We start from the raw sequence: 16,307 nt of genomic DNA on the forward strand, positions 1-16,307 counted from the left end.
CCATATTCAACACGGGCTCCTCTATGTCCCTATAAAGGTTTCTCCAATATATGCACTTACTCAACAACATTAGATAGGCAGTATTCTGGTCCACACCTTCAAGTGCCTGGATCCTAACATTGGCTTGTTCCAACTGATAGTTCAACCGTGTGCAACCTCTTTCCGACTCTTCAATCCTTAGCTTCTCACGTTCCAAAGCATCCTTGTATTTCTGAATTGTATTCTCAAGTTCACGAGTATGAATCTCAGAAACCAGTCTTGCTTCCATCTTCATTTCAAGAGTCAACTCCAGAGTTTTGTTGAGTTTTTGGATCCAGAGTGCAGCTTTTTCCAACTCCTCCTCCTTCGTCTTGAACACAAACTTAGTACTATATAACGTTTGTCCTAACTTTTCTCTCCTTGCCTCAGACTCCCTGACCCTTTTGTTGGAAATTTCAAGTTCTTCATCCTTCTTCTGCTGATCATCCTTTAAATTCCCATTCTCTACCGAGACTCGACCGAGCTTAATCCTCAAATCAGTATTCTCCAACTCCAACTCCTTAATATGGGCATTAAGCTTCTCCACATCTTCAGGTAATATGGGTTCTGGATCAGGAACCAACGGATAGATAGAAGGATCAAATGGAACAGGGAGTTTAACCATCTGAACCCTCTCTCTCACCCAGCAAGTATAAGGCTCTCGAGCAATGACATTTCTCTTATCCAATTCCTTACCCATTCTGATAATTGCTTGCCATGACCTCTTGATCTTCTTCACCATAGGGTGATTTGCTTCAGTGTTGCGCAAGATGAAGGGCTCTAAAGCTTCAGCTTTTGGAGGGCCATTCATAGGGTAACCATGCCACCTTAAATATAACACAGGGTTGTAGTTGATGCAACCTTTGGTTCCTATCAAAGGTACATTGGGGAAGTCTCCAATGTTGACAATAACATCCTCGGTTTCCCAATCCCTGATATACCACTTAACATGATTGGAGGTGAGAAAAGCTAACTTCTGAGAGGGCTTGAGTTCCTTTTAGACAAAAGGGCCTTCTTCGGGAATATAAGATCTAAACCAGGCATGCAACAGCTGCACACAACATCAAATGGTTCCTCCCTTCTTCTCATGACGATCATGGAGAGCATAGTGGAGGTCTGCCATGAGGAACGGTATAGGGTTACCAGAGAGGAAGATTCTCACCGCCAGGTGGTCCAAAATATTTGGGAAGAGAACTATCCCATATACCAACACAGCTAACACAACATAGAAAGCTTTCCAATTCCCTTCTTTTTCCATCTTCTTAGCTTTATCTTCCAATAACTTCCTAGAAAAACCTTTGAAAGCTCCATTCATATCCCAATTGTCCATGACTTCAAAAACATTCAGACCCAAAGCTAAAGTTATCCTCTTGGGAGGAATACCTTCATCAAACATTGGAAATGGATTATGATCCTTCAAATTCCGGCCTACAATCCTCTCAAACTCTTCCAAGGTGGGAGCCAAGTGGAAATCGGAGAATGTGAAACAATGTAGAGGTGGATCATAGAACTGAGCAATAGTCACCACGATCATCATGTCCAACTCCTCATTTAAAATGTCCAGAATTCTTCCATAGTCTTGCATAAAGATGTTGAGTTTGATCGGTGTTACTTTGGCACTCAACTTCTGCAGGCTGACCAAGCCCACTTTCTTGTATTTAAACTGAAAAGTACTTCTTCTCTCAGGATTCATTTTGCTAACAAGTCTTGAATTCCTAAAATAATGTGAAACAAACTAAGAGTTTTTCTTTTTATGCGTATGCAATGAATGGATGGATGCAATGTTTTTGGTACAGGTTCAAAGGTTCAAGGTAAGGATAAATCTGATTGCTTTTCCAAAACGGGGTTCTCACCGGGTATGATCTATGGTTTTGTTACAAAGGACCCCTAGAGACACTAATTCACAAGAATGTTTGACGCTTACAGAAAATGCTTTCCGGTCATCAACTCCATCAAGGGAATCTATTCTGGGTGAGGTTCTCATACCGACTCTTACGAAGTATTCACCTCGGGAGTCCACACTATGCAACCATCAACTTGGTTCTAGAAAGGGTACTCAGAATCATGGATTCAAAAGAATGTTTGACGCCTACGGAAAATACTTTCTGATCATCAACTCCATCTAGAGAATCTATTATGAGTGAGGTTCTCGTACCGATTCTTACTAAGTATTCACTTCGGGAATCCATACTACGTAACCATCATTCCTAGTTGGCCAAAGGTTCAATGTTCTAAAAGGTTCTTAGAGTCACGGGCCCCTTTGAAATATTGGAGCTTACGAAGTATTCAACTTGGGCAACAACGTTTGCAAAAGGATCTACTCTAAGTGATGTTCTCATACCGACTCTTACGAAGTATTCACCTCGGGAGTTTGTACTACCCAACCATCGTCCTATCTTATGTTTTTTCACTCTAGACTCGGGTGTAGAGTCTTTCCCACATGGTAGTGCAATCAGAACATCCAAATACCAACATCACAATGGAACCAAAATACAACAGATATATCAATATAACAATAAAGATAATAAAAGCAATAAAGAAAAGCCACATAATTAAACAAGCAAAGGCACACAAACGTCATAACTAGGCCTGACTCACTTAGGGAACTACGTCCCCAGCTGTGTCGCCATCTGTCGTACCTTGAAAAAATGAGAACACGACCTAGAGAAACGCAATCGCACGCTCGCAATGATGGACTGAATAGAGTCGCCACCGAACTTTATTTATTCCTAAAAGGAAAGGGGAAATATCTATAAAACCCAAGAAAGAACGACAATGATTAGGGTCGTCGCAACCAAATCAGGGTTCAAGAGTTGATTACGCAAGGGGAAGGTATTAGCACCCCTCACGTCCGTTGTACTCAAGGGGACCGTTAGGTTAGTTGTATGCATTAGTGTTAGTTTGGAATGTTAGGCTTTTCAATTTATTAGGCGGGAAAGAAAGAATAGAAAAAAGAAGAATGTTTTTTTGGGATTTTTGACGGAGGAGATAAACCTAAGTTTTTTATTAATGGGCCTGACAAGATTTACGAATCCTGCTCCTACGTATCTCAATAGAGAACTCAAGGCTTACATAGTTCTAGGTAGAAAATGTTTGTTTGTTGGTCGATTTTAGCGAAAGCTACTTTGTGTCAATCGACAAAAACATTGTTTGACTACCCAAAACAGGTGGAGAAACATTGCCTTGCATTGTTTTGAAACAAAGTACCTTTCGTTTGAGAAAGGGTTTAAGGATCGACCGCACGGTGGCGAGAAAATAATTTGATTGGTTTGATGTGTTTTGAGTAATGGAGAGAACTTGGATGGGCGAGATATCCATCTCGAATCCTAGTCTCAGGAATGCATGGTATCTACCACGATCCATTTCCATCTTACTTGCAAAAGTATTTAATAAGAATTAAGTGTTTTTGAATTTGATTGAGAAAGGGTTTGGCGAAAACGTGTTGACAATTTTAAATGATGGCGAGAGCTAAGATAGGTGAGATATCCATCTCGGATCATAGTTTCAAGAGTGCGTGGTATCCACCACATTCTATATCCACCTTTATTGAAAAATGTTTAAATAGGAATTAAGTATTTTTGAGTTTTATCATGAAAATGACTTGACGTTGGATCAAGTGTTTGATGGACGTTTAACAAAAAAATTTGAATGAAGGTTTGAAAGAAAGGGAATAGATAGATTTGGATAATGGCGAGAGCTAAGATAGGCGAGACATCCATCTCAAATCTTGGTCTCAAGAGTGCATAGTATCCACCATGTTCCATTTCCATTTTATTGAAAAAAATATTAAGTAGGAATTAAGTATATTTTGAGCTTTTGTTGTGAAAATGGCTTGACGTTGGATCAAGCATTTGATGTGCGATTGAGAAAGATTTGAATGAAGGGTTTGAAAGAAATGGAATGGATAAAAATGGATGAACAAAAATGGAGGGAATTATTTATTGAGAAAAAGGCTCGACGTTGGATCGATTCATTATTTTTTTTTGAAAAGAAAGTTGATTTTATCCTTGTGTTAGTAACTAGCTAATGAATCAAACAATAAAGAAATAAAGACAGTAAAAATTATTACATATCATGGGAGTGGGGTACATTTTGTCGAATGGGGGTTCAGAGTAATGAAATAATTGAAACGGACCAATCAATGAATAAGCAATGCATGAGTGTATGTCCAAGGGAACCGTCTCATTGTAAGAAAACCCAAGAGTAAGCTGTGTGAGGTTGACGGCGATGCTTAAAAGCGATCAACTTACAAAGGTATCGAAAGTGAGGACTCGAATTCAAGTTGAGAATTAGGTGATTTATTTCGGTTTGAATGATTTTTTTGACCAATGAAATAACAATGGTTTATCATGATTGTAAAGTACCACACACATAAAATCAATACTTTGTACAAATGAATGAACAAGCCCCAAGTATAATAATTCGCATAAGACGACCTCAAAGAAAGGACGGAAGACGAAATGCTTTTAAGAAAAAGAAGAAAGGACGAAACCCCCAATACCTGAACTTCCCCTTCTCTGTTTGGGAAAAAAGCTCACCCCCTTCTATCCTAAAAACTCACAGAAAAACCAAGTTCTACTTCTCTTCTTCAAATGCAAAACAAAATTCGATAATAAGGGAACATATTTACACTCACGATTTACAATTTCATGAACCCTAGTTACAAACCAAAATCGGACACCAAACAAAAACGCGAATCACTTTTGGAACAACCAGTTGCACACATGTTTGATGGCGTCAAGGCAAGTCTAAACACGAAGTAATGAAGGAGCGAGGGAATTACCAGATCGAGATGTTTCAGAGGCAAGTCAGTAGGATAAGTGCTTCTTGAATCCTTTTGCTTCTTCGAATCCTTTTATGTTCTTTGCAATCACTGCTCCTTTAGTTATCATGACGTTCACGGTGTTTGCGAGGAAACGGTCTTGACGGAGCTCAAAGCGCATTCAGAAATTCACGATGAATCCCAGTGGCTTCGTAACAAAAACTTGGTATGAGTCTCCTCCTCCATTTTTGTTTGGTCTCATTGGTTATGTAGTACTCCCGTTCAATTTTCGAAAAGCCATAAAATTCTCTCTGTGGTCCCTCTCCTCCTGTCCTTTTTCCGTTGGGGATGGCATGACCTTTGAGAGTGGTGGCGAGCGTTCGTACAGACGCTCTGGGTTTTTTTGTACTCATCAAAATTCGTGGTCCCCCCTCCACTCCTTATTTTACCCTTTTACTATTGGTAAGAAGTTAACCACTGCTTGTGAACTTACTCGACACACTTGACCAAAAATGGGATATGCGTTTTCTTGAATTATCGAAATGTGATCGCGTTAATTTGTGATTTGTTGTTGTTGTTGATACTTGCAGGAAATATGTCACGCCGAGTCTAATTTTACTTGGGGTTTGAAAACACCATGGTTGGTTCATGAATTAAACCGACGCCGGCGTGAGATTGTGACAGCATCAGGTTGCAGACCGGAGTCCACCATTTTATGCAGACATCCCATGCTTCTTCCAAATTACGCTGGGTATAGTTGTCCTTCTTCAGCCAAACTATTGAAGACGCTCACAGCTTCTTGCGGTTTCCATTTTCCAATCAAAGTGTTTATCAGTTTTTTGTTCTTGAAATAAATTTTTTGATAATTGTTTCTCTCCGTACAGATACGACAACGAGGTTCATCAGAGACACTATCTAAAGCACCCTTTTTTTGATATGCTTCATGAATTCATCTACTGTCTTCTCTTGTAGCTGATCTTGCAGACATTATGGGAGCAACATCAAATGCAGTTCTTAGTCCTTTATTTTATTTGTTGACTCCTGTAGATCCAAAGCATGATGCACCACTGGATAAGATGCCCTTGGCAGGTTCGTCTTGTATCGGAGATTTGCCAAAAATTCAATGTTGTTGCCGACAGTATTTTCACCACATGTGGTTATGTCTGCATCACAATATTCGTTAAGAGTAAAACTGAACACCATTTCCAATGACAAATATGTTTTTTGTATTCCATTTGTAAGAACCTTCTAAGTCATTAATTTGCTGGTGTAATTGCCTCTATATAACAATAACACCTACTGCTTTTCCCAAGCCTGCAACTCCATCATGTTGTACCACGTCAACCCAAGTTTGATAGCATCGCTAACCCTCCAACATCAACCAAACCGCAATGTCTTCAAGTATTCAAAACAAGATGCAAAAGTGATTTGTCTAGTTCGTTTGGTGGTGAACTCTTTAGAACTTGTTGCATTTGATGCTGTGTATGATCTTGGGTTATGACATAGTTTGGTGAGCTTCCATATGCATGATGGTTCACATCACCACCTGAGCACGATAATGTATCACTGCAATGTTGCCCATTCTGCTCGTATCAGGTTAGTATTGGCCTAAATTTTGACTTGCTTCAGTGGCCCCAAAAAGCATATGGTCGGATCAAAATCTTCATGGCTTATAGCGTACATTGCAAGCTTGCTTTTATGAGTTTAAAACTTGAGTTCCTTTACTGGTTTCAGGTGGTGTTATAGCAAAACGCACCATCCTGAATTTTGGGTTGCGGCAACTGGAAGATGTCATAGACACGTTGGTGCCAAGACTAAGGTCGGGCGTGTTGTTACACTGTGGTCAAGTTGCTGCAGAATTGGTGCTGGAAGTAGTGGTCTTCCATGTTCATGACTGAGCCTACTACAAGATGTTAGTTCCTTGAAAAATGGAACTATTCCCCATTAAATAATTGATGGCTTCTCAAAACCGTAACATCAACACCAATCATACACCTCCTCACAAAATATGCAGAAGTCATGTTCTTCTATAGTGAATAACTCATTCAACTTGGTATCAAATTGCTCGGTATCCAATTGTGAGCTTTTCGGAGCCAAACTCGTCATACTGTTCGCAGAGGAAGCAATGAGAGAGCGAAGTAGGGGTTAAGATTGTTGGGATTTTGGGTGGGTTGGATTTGATCCAAATGCCTATTTGCAAATTATGTGTGTTCTGTTAAATTTTATGATTCATAATGAATGTGACACTTGATGAAAATTGGCTCCCCTTTTTTTGTAGCAAAACGAAAGTCTCTCTTCACGTCTTAGAAACCTCATGCATTCATGTGATAATACCTAAATATTATGAACTAATCCCATGTCATGCAAATGAATGACTATGATTGAATGAATGTGTGAAGGTCCTTGGTCTTGAATGAAATGATCGTAATATAAATGATTACGTGGAAACCTTTAAACATGATCGAATGAAAGATTTCATAATATAAAGTGCACACTTTGAACATGAAATGGAGAGTATGAATATGGATAGAGAGATATGTGTGGAATTTTTGAATCTCGAATAAATGAAAAATGAATATGAATGATTGAATGAATCTAACATTTGTATTTGGCATAGAAATTCATTACAACTGAGTGAGGATTAGGAACACGACAATGGAATGTGAACGACCACACACGTGACAAACTTGAATGAGGGGTGAATGGTGTCTTACGAGGGAGGCAAAACACATATTGAATTTAGTCATGAGAATAAAAGTCGTAGGATTCCACCTGATTCTTATCAAATGATAATGGGCTACATGTCCTGCTTGACCAAGGGAAATGAATTACCCTATACGAAGACAAATGGCAAGGTCCAAAGGTTTATGGAATATCAGGTGGTGATAGGTCTAAACAAAACAAAACGGTGGATAGCTTCATGACCAGATGAAATGGTCATGAGGAGAAATGTAAATGAATGATTGATTGGAAAAAATTTTAGGACCAAACTCAGAGTATGACACCTATCAATACGCATCACAGTTAAATTGGGAACCTCATTCCAATATTCATTACGATCATTAAAGCGAACGTTACAAGAGCATCTGCCATCCAGTTTTCATCTCGAGGGATATGATGAAACTCAATCTTTGTAAAGAAAGTTGAAATTATCCTCGCATAATCTCTATATGGTATCAAACCGGGTTGATTCATCTCCCATTCACCTTTGATTTGATTCATAACCAAAGATGAATCTCCATAATGCAAGCTTCATATTTTGCCATATTATTTGTACACTTGAAAGTCAATCCAGCTGTAAATGGAAAATGCGTGCCTTGAGGAGTAACAATCACTGCCCCAATGCCATTTCCATATTGATTAACAACTCCATCAAATACCATGCCCCAACGGGAATCAGGTTCTAGCCCTTCTTCAAGCAATGGTTCATCACAATCTTTCATTATCAAGTACAAGATCTCTTCGTCAGGAAAATAATATTGCACTGACTGGTAATCTTCGATTGGTTGGTGAGCCAAATGATCAGCCAAGATACTACCTTTGATCGCTTTCTGAGATCGGTATTTGATATCATACTTTGATAACAACATCTGCCAACGAGCATTCCTCCCAGTTAAAGCAGGTTTCTCAAATATATACTTGATTGGATCCATTTTAGATATCAACCATGTGGTATGATTCAACATATACTGACGCAGACGCTTAGCAACCCAAGCCAATGCACAACAAGTCCTCTCAAGCATAAAATACCAAGCCTCACAGTCGGTGAATTTCTTATTGAGGTAGTAGATAGAAAATTCTTTCTTTCCAGTCTCATCTTGTTGACCTAGAACACAACCCATACTCACTTCAAGCACAATCAAATACATGATCAACGGTCTTCCTTCAACAAGTGGAGACAGAATCAGAGGTTCAAGCAAATATTCTTTGATACTATCAAAAGCTTTCTGGCAATCCTCGGTCTAATCACAAGATTGATCTTTCCAATGAAGCTTGAATATAGGCGCACATGTGGCAGTTATGTGTGAAATGAATCTTGAGATATAACTCAAACGGCCAAGAAAACCTCTGACTTGCTTCTCAGTTTTGGGCGCAGGCATCTCTTGTATTGCTTTGACCTTGGCAGGATCAACTTCAATACCTTTCTTGCTGACAATAAAGCCCAACAACTTACCAGAACGAACACCAAAAGTACACTTATTGGGATTCAAGCGGAGTTTATACTTTCTCAAACGCTGGAATAGCTTCAATAAATTCTCAACATGCTCATCTTCATTAATGGATTTAGCAATCATATCATCAACATAGACTTCGATCTCTTTATGCATCATATCATGAAAAAGAGTAGTCATTGCTCTCTGGTAAATTGCACCAACATTCTTTAAACCGAAAGCCATCACTCTATAACAGAATGTTCCCCAAGGTGTAATTGTAGGGGGGTATTCGTTACCATTAGAGATATTGACTAAATCCAAGGTAAATCATACAAGTCGAGTCGCCACCGCACTTCTATTTATCCAAAGGAATGGTTAGAAAGCGAACAAAAACCTAATAGTTTTAACAAAAAACTAGTAAAAGGAACAGAGATCTGGGTAAGGGGGTTGGTTATGCAATGGGAAGGTGTTAGGCACCCAAAACATCCTAGGTACTCCTAGGGAGCCCTTTTCATACTTGTTGCAAAGGTCGTTGTTTTTGTGAAAAATTTGTTTGTGCAAACATGATTGAAGAGATGAGAAGAGAATATACAAGTTACTTACATTTCGTGTTTGGATGGATAAACCCATTGCCTACGTACCATCTTATAAAAAGATTAGGATCAAAACCTCGTAGTTCGGGGTAAAAATCTCAAAACAAGTTGGTGAATTGATTGGTCCAAAAGCCTTAAGGTCTTTTGTTATCAAAGGGAGAAAACTCAACCAAACCACAAATCCACCATGTGAGGATAGCTTTAACATGCTAGTGAGGGGTTAACCCTATAATAAGCATGGAAGACTTATTGTCCATCACTAAGGATATAGGTGAGTATTACATCTACCACAAAGATAACTCAAACCTAATAGCTAAAGGTTATGGAAAATTTGATTAAGAAGGTGGCCATTGGAACCACAAAAGACATTTGAATGGGTTATATTTACCAATTAGAGGTATATACAAAAATGGTCAAAGTGGATTAAAAGATTCAATTCAAAATAAGTATTATGAAAAGAAAGTTTGAAAATCAAAAGCATAAGGCTTAGGTTTCTAATGTTGAAAACAATAGTTAAATGTTTGCACAAAAGGTTTTGGCTTGGGTTATAGTGGAGAGATGAAGAAGAAGGGCTAAGTCCTAAGTAAAAGAAAAAGAAGGGATGAAGAATCAAAACCACAATGGAGTCCCTCTCTTGAGATCATATTGATGATCCAAGTAGCTCCCATCCTTTGGAATAAGCAACCACAAAGCATAAGTAATCAAATAAGTCTCTTAAAAGATCCTCAAGGTATCTTGTATCTTCCACTTGGATGAACATGGCAATGGTCCTCCAATTAAGCTCAAATGGAAACTCCTAGCACAAAATCACACACATCAAAAGTTCCATGAAGTAAAACAAGAATGGACAAGAGTGAGTTTAGAGATTTGGGTCTTCTAATCCATCTTCATCATTAAGATCCTTTTACTCCAATTTTGCATAAGGAAGGTCCTAGAATCTAAGTCCAATTCTCCATTTCTTTGCATAGGGGAAGTCCTAGAAATTAATTCCATTTCTTTGCATTTGGTCCACAACAATCAAAACAAAAACACAAGCATAATAATATATACACAATTATGTGCTCAAGTGAGCAAAAGGCAAATGGCATTAACATAAACATGTGCTCAAGTGAGCAAAGAGAAAAGCAAATCGATAATATGTGCAAGAATAGTAAATTGCATAAAAGTAAAATGCATAAAGTAAATGTTAATTGTCAATAGTTAGTGTGCCATAAGGCAAATTTAGCGTTATGTTAAGCAATCGTAATTGGACTTATGTAGAAGTCACAACTATCTGAGGCTGGTCAATAATAATGTAGGCAACAAACACAAGTTAGGAGTCTTGATTAATGAACCAAGTCCCAAAAACTTGCCATGCCAAAAAGAAAATGAGGATTGATCTTGTATTGGTTTAAGCCTTTTGCATGATTTAGAAGACAACATATCCTTAATGCAAAGCCATTCACTTGATCAATTGATCAAGATGAATTAGATTTGAATCAAGGAAGATTAAATCTCCCTAACCAATGCTAACTTATCAACCTTCAACTCATTGATCAAGAAGAAAAGAAGTAGAAGAAGAAGAAGGAGAAGATGGATAAGAGAAATGGAAATGGCAAAATTAAAGTGCATTAAATGAAATACAATGTACCAATCCTCATATGTTGACCAATAACATTGAAAGTCAAGGTCAAACAATCAAAAACAGAAGTGAGATGAAGATTGGGGGGCAAGAAATGATTAAACTATTTTTGGCATTTTTTAATATTTAAAATAAACTTGAATTAAAAATAAAAGAAAAGGTCAAACTTCAAAATTACTTCAAATCAACCTTGAAAGGTCCAAGTAATTTATCCTAGGTTCAACAAGGTCAAACAAAGTTTGACAAAAAATTTCAGCATTTTTAAAAGTCAGAAACTATTTTTAATCAATTAAAAATGAATAAAAATAAACTAATTGATCTAAAATCTCAAATAAATCTCAAATTAATTTAAAAATTGATGAGAATATTTTTCATAGATCCATCATCATTCAAATAGGTTAGGAAAATATTTTTGTATTTTTTGAATATCAAAAACTATTTAAAATGAATTAAAAATAACCAGAAAAGAGAAAATTCATGAAAAATATCAAATGATGAAATAAAAAATACTAAAAATCAGAAATAGAAACTAGAAATTATTTGGGAAATAATGCAATTGGTCCCATAATTTTTGGATTAAAAATGAAAGAGATATTGATTTTTGAAATAAAAAGGAATTTAAGAAAATAAAAACAGAAATTAAAAATTGGAAAAAATGAGAGCCCTTGGATCTGAGCTCATTAATTGAGCTGGCAGATCCAAGGATCCAGAGGCGCGCGCTCATGGTAATCCACGGTCAATGCAATCACATGGGAAAGAATAAAAAGTCATAACAAGCAATGGTCAGGATTCGATCTGGGAAACACATCCAACGGCCAGAATTCAAACTGGCAACAGGAGGCCACCGGAGCCACCTTCTTCTCCGGTGAGCCTCCAGATTCCGGTCAATTTTGCAGGTTTTCAAACCCTAATGAAAATGCACGATCCTTATACCAAAATGAAGCTGGGGTGATGTACATCACCCCTGTAACCTTGAATCACACTCAAGATTCCTATAAATGGAGAAATCTGAGGTGGAAGATTCAGGTATGCAAAATGCAGATCAAGGAAAAGCAAAATTGAAGCTACCACTAGCTTGCCTCTTAAGTGAGGACTTCAAAAAACATTAAATCCAAGCAAATAGGTCCATGGATGATGAGAATCGAAGAAAATACCAGTTGAAGTGTAAGCTTGATTTCTGGAGAATTGAGCTCGATCTCTTGCCTGCTTTACCAGAACAGAAGTTCAATGAGATGAAAGATGAAGGTTTAGAAGCATTAGATCTAAGAATTCAACCAGATGAAGTTGAATTTCAGATCTGGAAAATTTGAGAAAAATGAGATTTGCTTCTGTAGTGATGGCTATGGAGAGAATTCTGCAGCATTTCAGGTTGAATCAGGTGTGTGAAATGAATGGAATGAGGTCTCTATTTATAGAGGAAGTGGCAAGGAGAGTGTGATTAATCCGTGTGCATGGCATGTGGAGCTTCATTGCATGGGCTTGCATGATCATGCACAAGGCCCAAAAACAATGCCAAATGAATTCTGAGCATCAGCCAAATGAAATTGGACGTGTGACTTGCAAGGCAATTGCTTATGTACCAAGATTTCAAGTGAATTCCTCATTTGTACCTAAACATTCATCTCTTCGGAAGTCCCAATGAAAAAATCCAAACATGATCATGTGAGTAATGGTTGGAAAGGTCTTGATGTAAGGAACAATTGTTATATTGGGCAAAAATCCATTTGAAGTGTGGAAATTTATGAAATTTGAGTTTAAAGTGCAAGGTGCATGACATGTCAAGGCAAGGTTTCTAAAATTGGCCAATTTTCAAGCCCCTCTGTTTTGATGATGCAAGCCTCAAATGGAAAAACCTCCAACATAAAAGTTATAGACCTTTTCAAGACAATCAGAATGGACTTAAATTGTGCATCATTTGGAGTTTTTATGTAAGAGTTATGGGCACTTGAAGTTGGACTTTTTTGCCTTTTAATGCCTTTGGTCAAAAAGGACCTATAATGTCTTGCAATATCACATGTATTTCCTTTGAGATTTTGAAATTTTGTTCAACATAACATTTGAAGTAGACACCGTAAGCTTTCCAATGAATTTGATCCCACCTCAAAATCATAAACAATGAATGAGTTGTGTCCTTGGGAAGTTGACCCAAAATTAGGGTTTCAGTCAAAATGACCTATAATGTATTGGAATGACAGATGGCCTTCCAAGCTTCAAATCAATTTTTGATGAACATTAAAGTTGTTCATATTTTCCTTAAGAACATGTTTTCTTTTGGAACCATCTCCATTTGACCAACACATAAAAAGTTAGGTCTCAGTGCATTTCAAAATAGTCAGATGAATTGACTGATCAACTTCTCAAGTCCATGGCTCATATATTGATGAATTGATGATTGAGGACACTCAAATAAGTTCAAATATGCATGAAATGATGAATTAAAGAACTTACCTTGATTGTATTTGATCATGGGCTGAGGTTGCTTCATGAGCAAGGCATTGTGATGCACAGATGAATTAGGGTTTCTCTGAAGAACAAACCTTAAACCCTTTGACTTGCTATGACCAAAATGATGAATTGAGATGCTAGGGAGGCATACTTGGTGGATGAGTGCTTTGGTAACCATTACCATGATTGCTATCATCTCCTCTTGACCATGTCTTTGTACCAATGATCACCTTGAAGCTTCTGACCTTGTGATTGCTTAAGCTTCAAACAAAAGATGTTAGTGACATATTTTTGTGCTTTTGGTTAGTAAAATAAAATGAGAAAAGAAATGATATACAATTCAAGCATGCTTGGTGATCTCAAACCAACTCACAAAAGGTCCCACCCAAAGGCAAAGGGAACCAAGATGCTTATGATCCTTGAGGCAATGCCAAATGCAATGTTATGATGCCATGAGGGATATTAGGGACAAAATTGGGGTCTTACAGATGCCCCTATTTAAGGTCATTCTAATCGGAGAAGTGAAGGTTAAAATCTTCGTCTTGACGGGGTAGAATGGGCTTAAATAATAACAAAGAGACGAATTTTGGTCCCTAAGAGACCTCCTGATGCAAATGTATGCATGCAAATAGTACAAACTCTGTGGGGATATGTGTCCACAAAGAAGAAAAAAATCCCGAGAAATCGACAATCCATAGGAGTAATACACTCACTAGGGAGATAGAGACTCTGGGGGGAGTAAAGGGTGAAAACGCGTGAGCAGGTCACGACTCAAAACATGGGGAATAGGATTCCAAAGGGAGTAAATCCAATGGAAAGACTCGAGTTGACTCGAAGGTGCATGTGTTTGAGGAATATGCCAACACAGCAACATTATCCATAATGGATACTTCGGATAAAAATCCGGACTCAGGTGAGGATAATCCACTAAGGGACCTCGCTGGGGATATCCAAAAGGACCCTCCTGGGGAAGCAACGGGATGAGGTATTACTAGTTACTGGGTAATAAGCTCAAAGCGATGTGTGATCTGAACACCGGTATAAGGGTGAGAGAACAACATGCTCGGGAAGAATGAATATCTAAGATCGGTATAAGGGTGCGAGATATCAATCAACCAAATCATCTGAGGAAGACCTAGAAAGGTATATTTCAACTCAGGAAAATCTGACTCCACAGGGGACAAAAAGTCATAATAGGGAGCAAAAGGAAGGAACACCAGGGATGCCGGTTACTGGGTATATAATAGGTGACCAACCAAAGCGTGAATTGGGGAATATTCCCAAAACACTCATCATCCGAAAAGAGGGCAAAAAGCAAACTCGATTAAGGGATGGATATTCGATTCCAACACAGGATACGAATCTTACTCGACTGGGGAAGAACAAAAGGTTCGACCAAAGAGTGCATGAGATATATTATCTATTACCGTCAAAACGTAGATAATACACTCGCATGGAAGATTATCCACAACCGGTTACTGGGTTAATAAAGGATAAATCGACCGACAAAGAGAAAGGCATCGGGATACCAAAACTAGGTATATAATGATGACCAATCAAGGGGAGTAACAAATATTACCGACAACCGGTAAATGAAAGAGGGTTTGCTGGGGATAAAATCGCCTAATCAGAGCAATTATCCAAGAGAAAGGAAGGAATATCAATACCGAATATTGGATAATGATAACCGTCAAGGAGGGGAGTACATCTACCGGATACTGGGTAGAAAACCACGGAAAAGTAACCGTCATCAACTTAGGATGAACAAAGAGGTTAACTCTGCAAAGGGGAGAAAGTAGGGTTTACAACTACCGGTATAAAGGTAGAAAACCACAGACTCCGCCGAGGATAAGATGAATGATTACTGACTACTGAGCAACTATTCATTTATACCACGGGGAAACAAAGGAAACAACCACAAGAGGCCAATTTAGGATCAAACTAAAGAGGCAAGCTGAATCAAGACTCGTCCCAGTGAGGATATAACTCAATGGGGACTCCCATCCCAATATATGTGTTAGGGTGGAAACATAAACAACCATCATCCACGAGGCTATAACTCAGTGGGAATGCGGAAGGAAAGGTAAACACTTTCTGCTTAATGGGCTGACTCTACATTGAAGGATCAAACACCGACATCTGCTTGGGAAATGTATTATCAACTAGCAGAGAATAACAAACAAAGATATATGGCAAAACTGCAATATGAATATCCAAATGTTCGAAAATTATATGCACACATGCATGAGTTATGTACGATAAATGCTGACAGACAGACATCTCTAACACAAACAGTTTCAAGGAGTACAAACATCTAGTACTACATCTCAAGAGAGAAATCCAGATCACCAGAGAGTATCCAATCTGTCGGGAATCAGAGATACCAGGGAGCAAAGATCTCCGCAAGGGATGAATCATCAGTCACAGCTGGGGAAAAGAGTTTATTGCACAGGTAGAATCTGCCATATAAACACCTCTACTGGGGAATCTATCCGAGGGATAAAGGGATTCTGGGGGTCAACCACCAAGTACAGTACCCACCAAGGAGATCACATCTGCTGAGGAGAAAAGGTTGCTACCCCGCTGAAGGGGAGAATGGTGAATATCACAACAAGCATATCACTCAGGGCTCCGGAGGAAGAAAATACAGTCATGCCAGGAATATGAACAAATGTCTTACCCTGTTGGAGACAATACCATCCTTGGGAGAGCAC

General features: G+C 38.3%; 1 long non-coding RNA gene across 1 annotated transcript; it reads left to right on the forward strand.

Annotated features, from left to right (window-relative positions):
• Positions 1–4,431: 4,431 nt before the first annotated feature.
• Positions 4,432–7,005, forward strand: LOC127121323 (uncharacterized). Its single transcript, XR_007803394.1, has 4 exons — positions 4,432–5,006; positions 5,371–5,531; positions 5,665–6,376; positions 6,515–7,005. It is a non-coding gene; the product is annotated as an uncharacterized LOC127121323 (long non-coding RNA).
• Positions 7,006–16,307: the final 9,302 nt, after the last annotated feature.

Source organism: Lathyrus oleraceus, chromosome 2 (assembly GCF_024323335.1).
Source record: "Lathyrus oleraceus cultivar Zhongwan6 chromosome 2, CAAS_Psat_ZW6_1.0, whole genome shotgun sequence".
Lineage (NCBI taxonomy): Eukaryota > Viridiplantae > Streptophyta > Magnoliopsida > Fabales > Fabaceae > Lathyrus > Lathyrus oleraceus.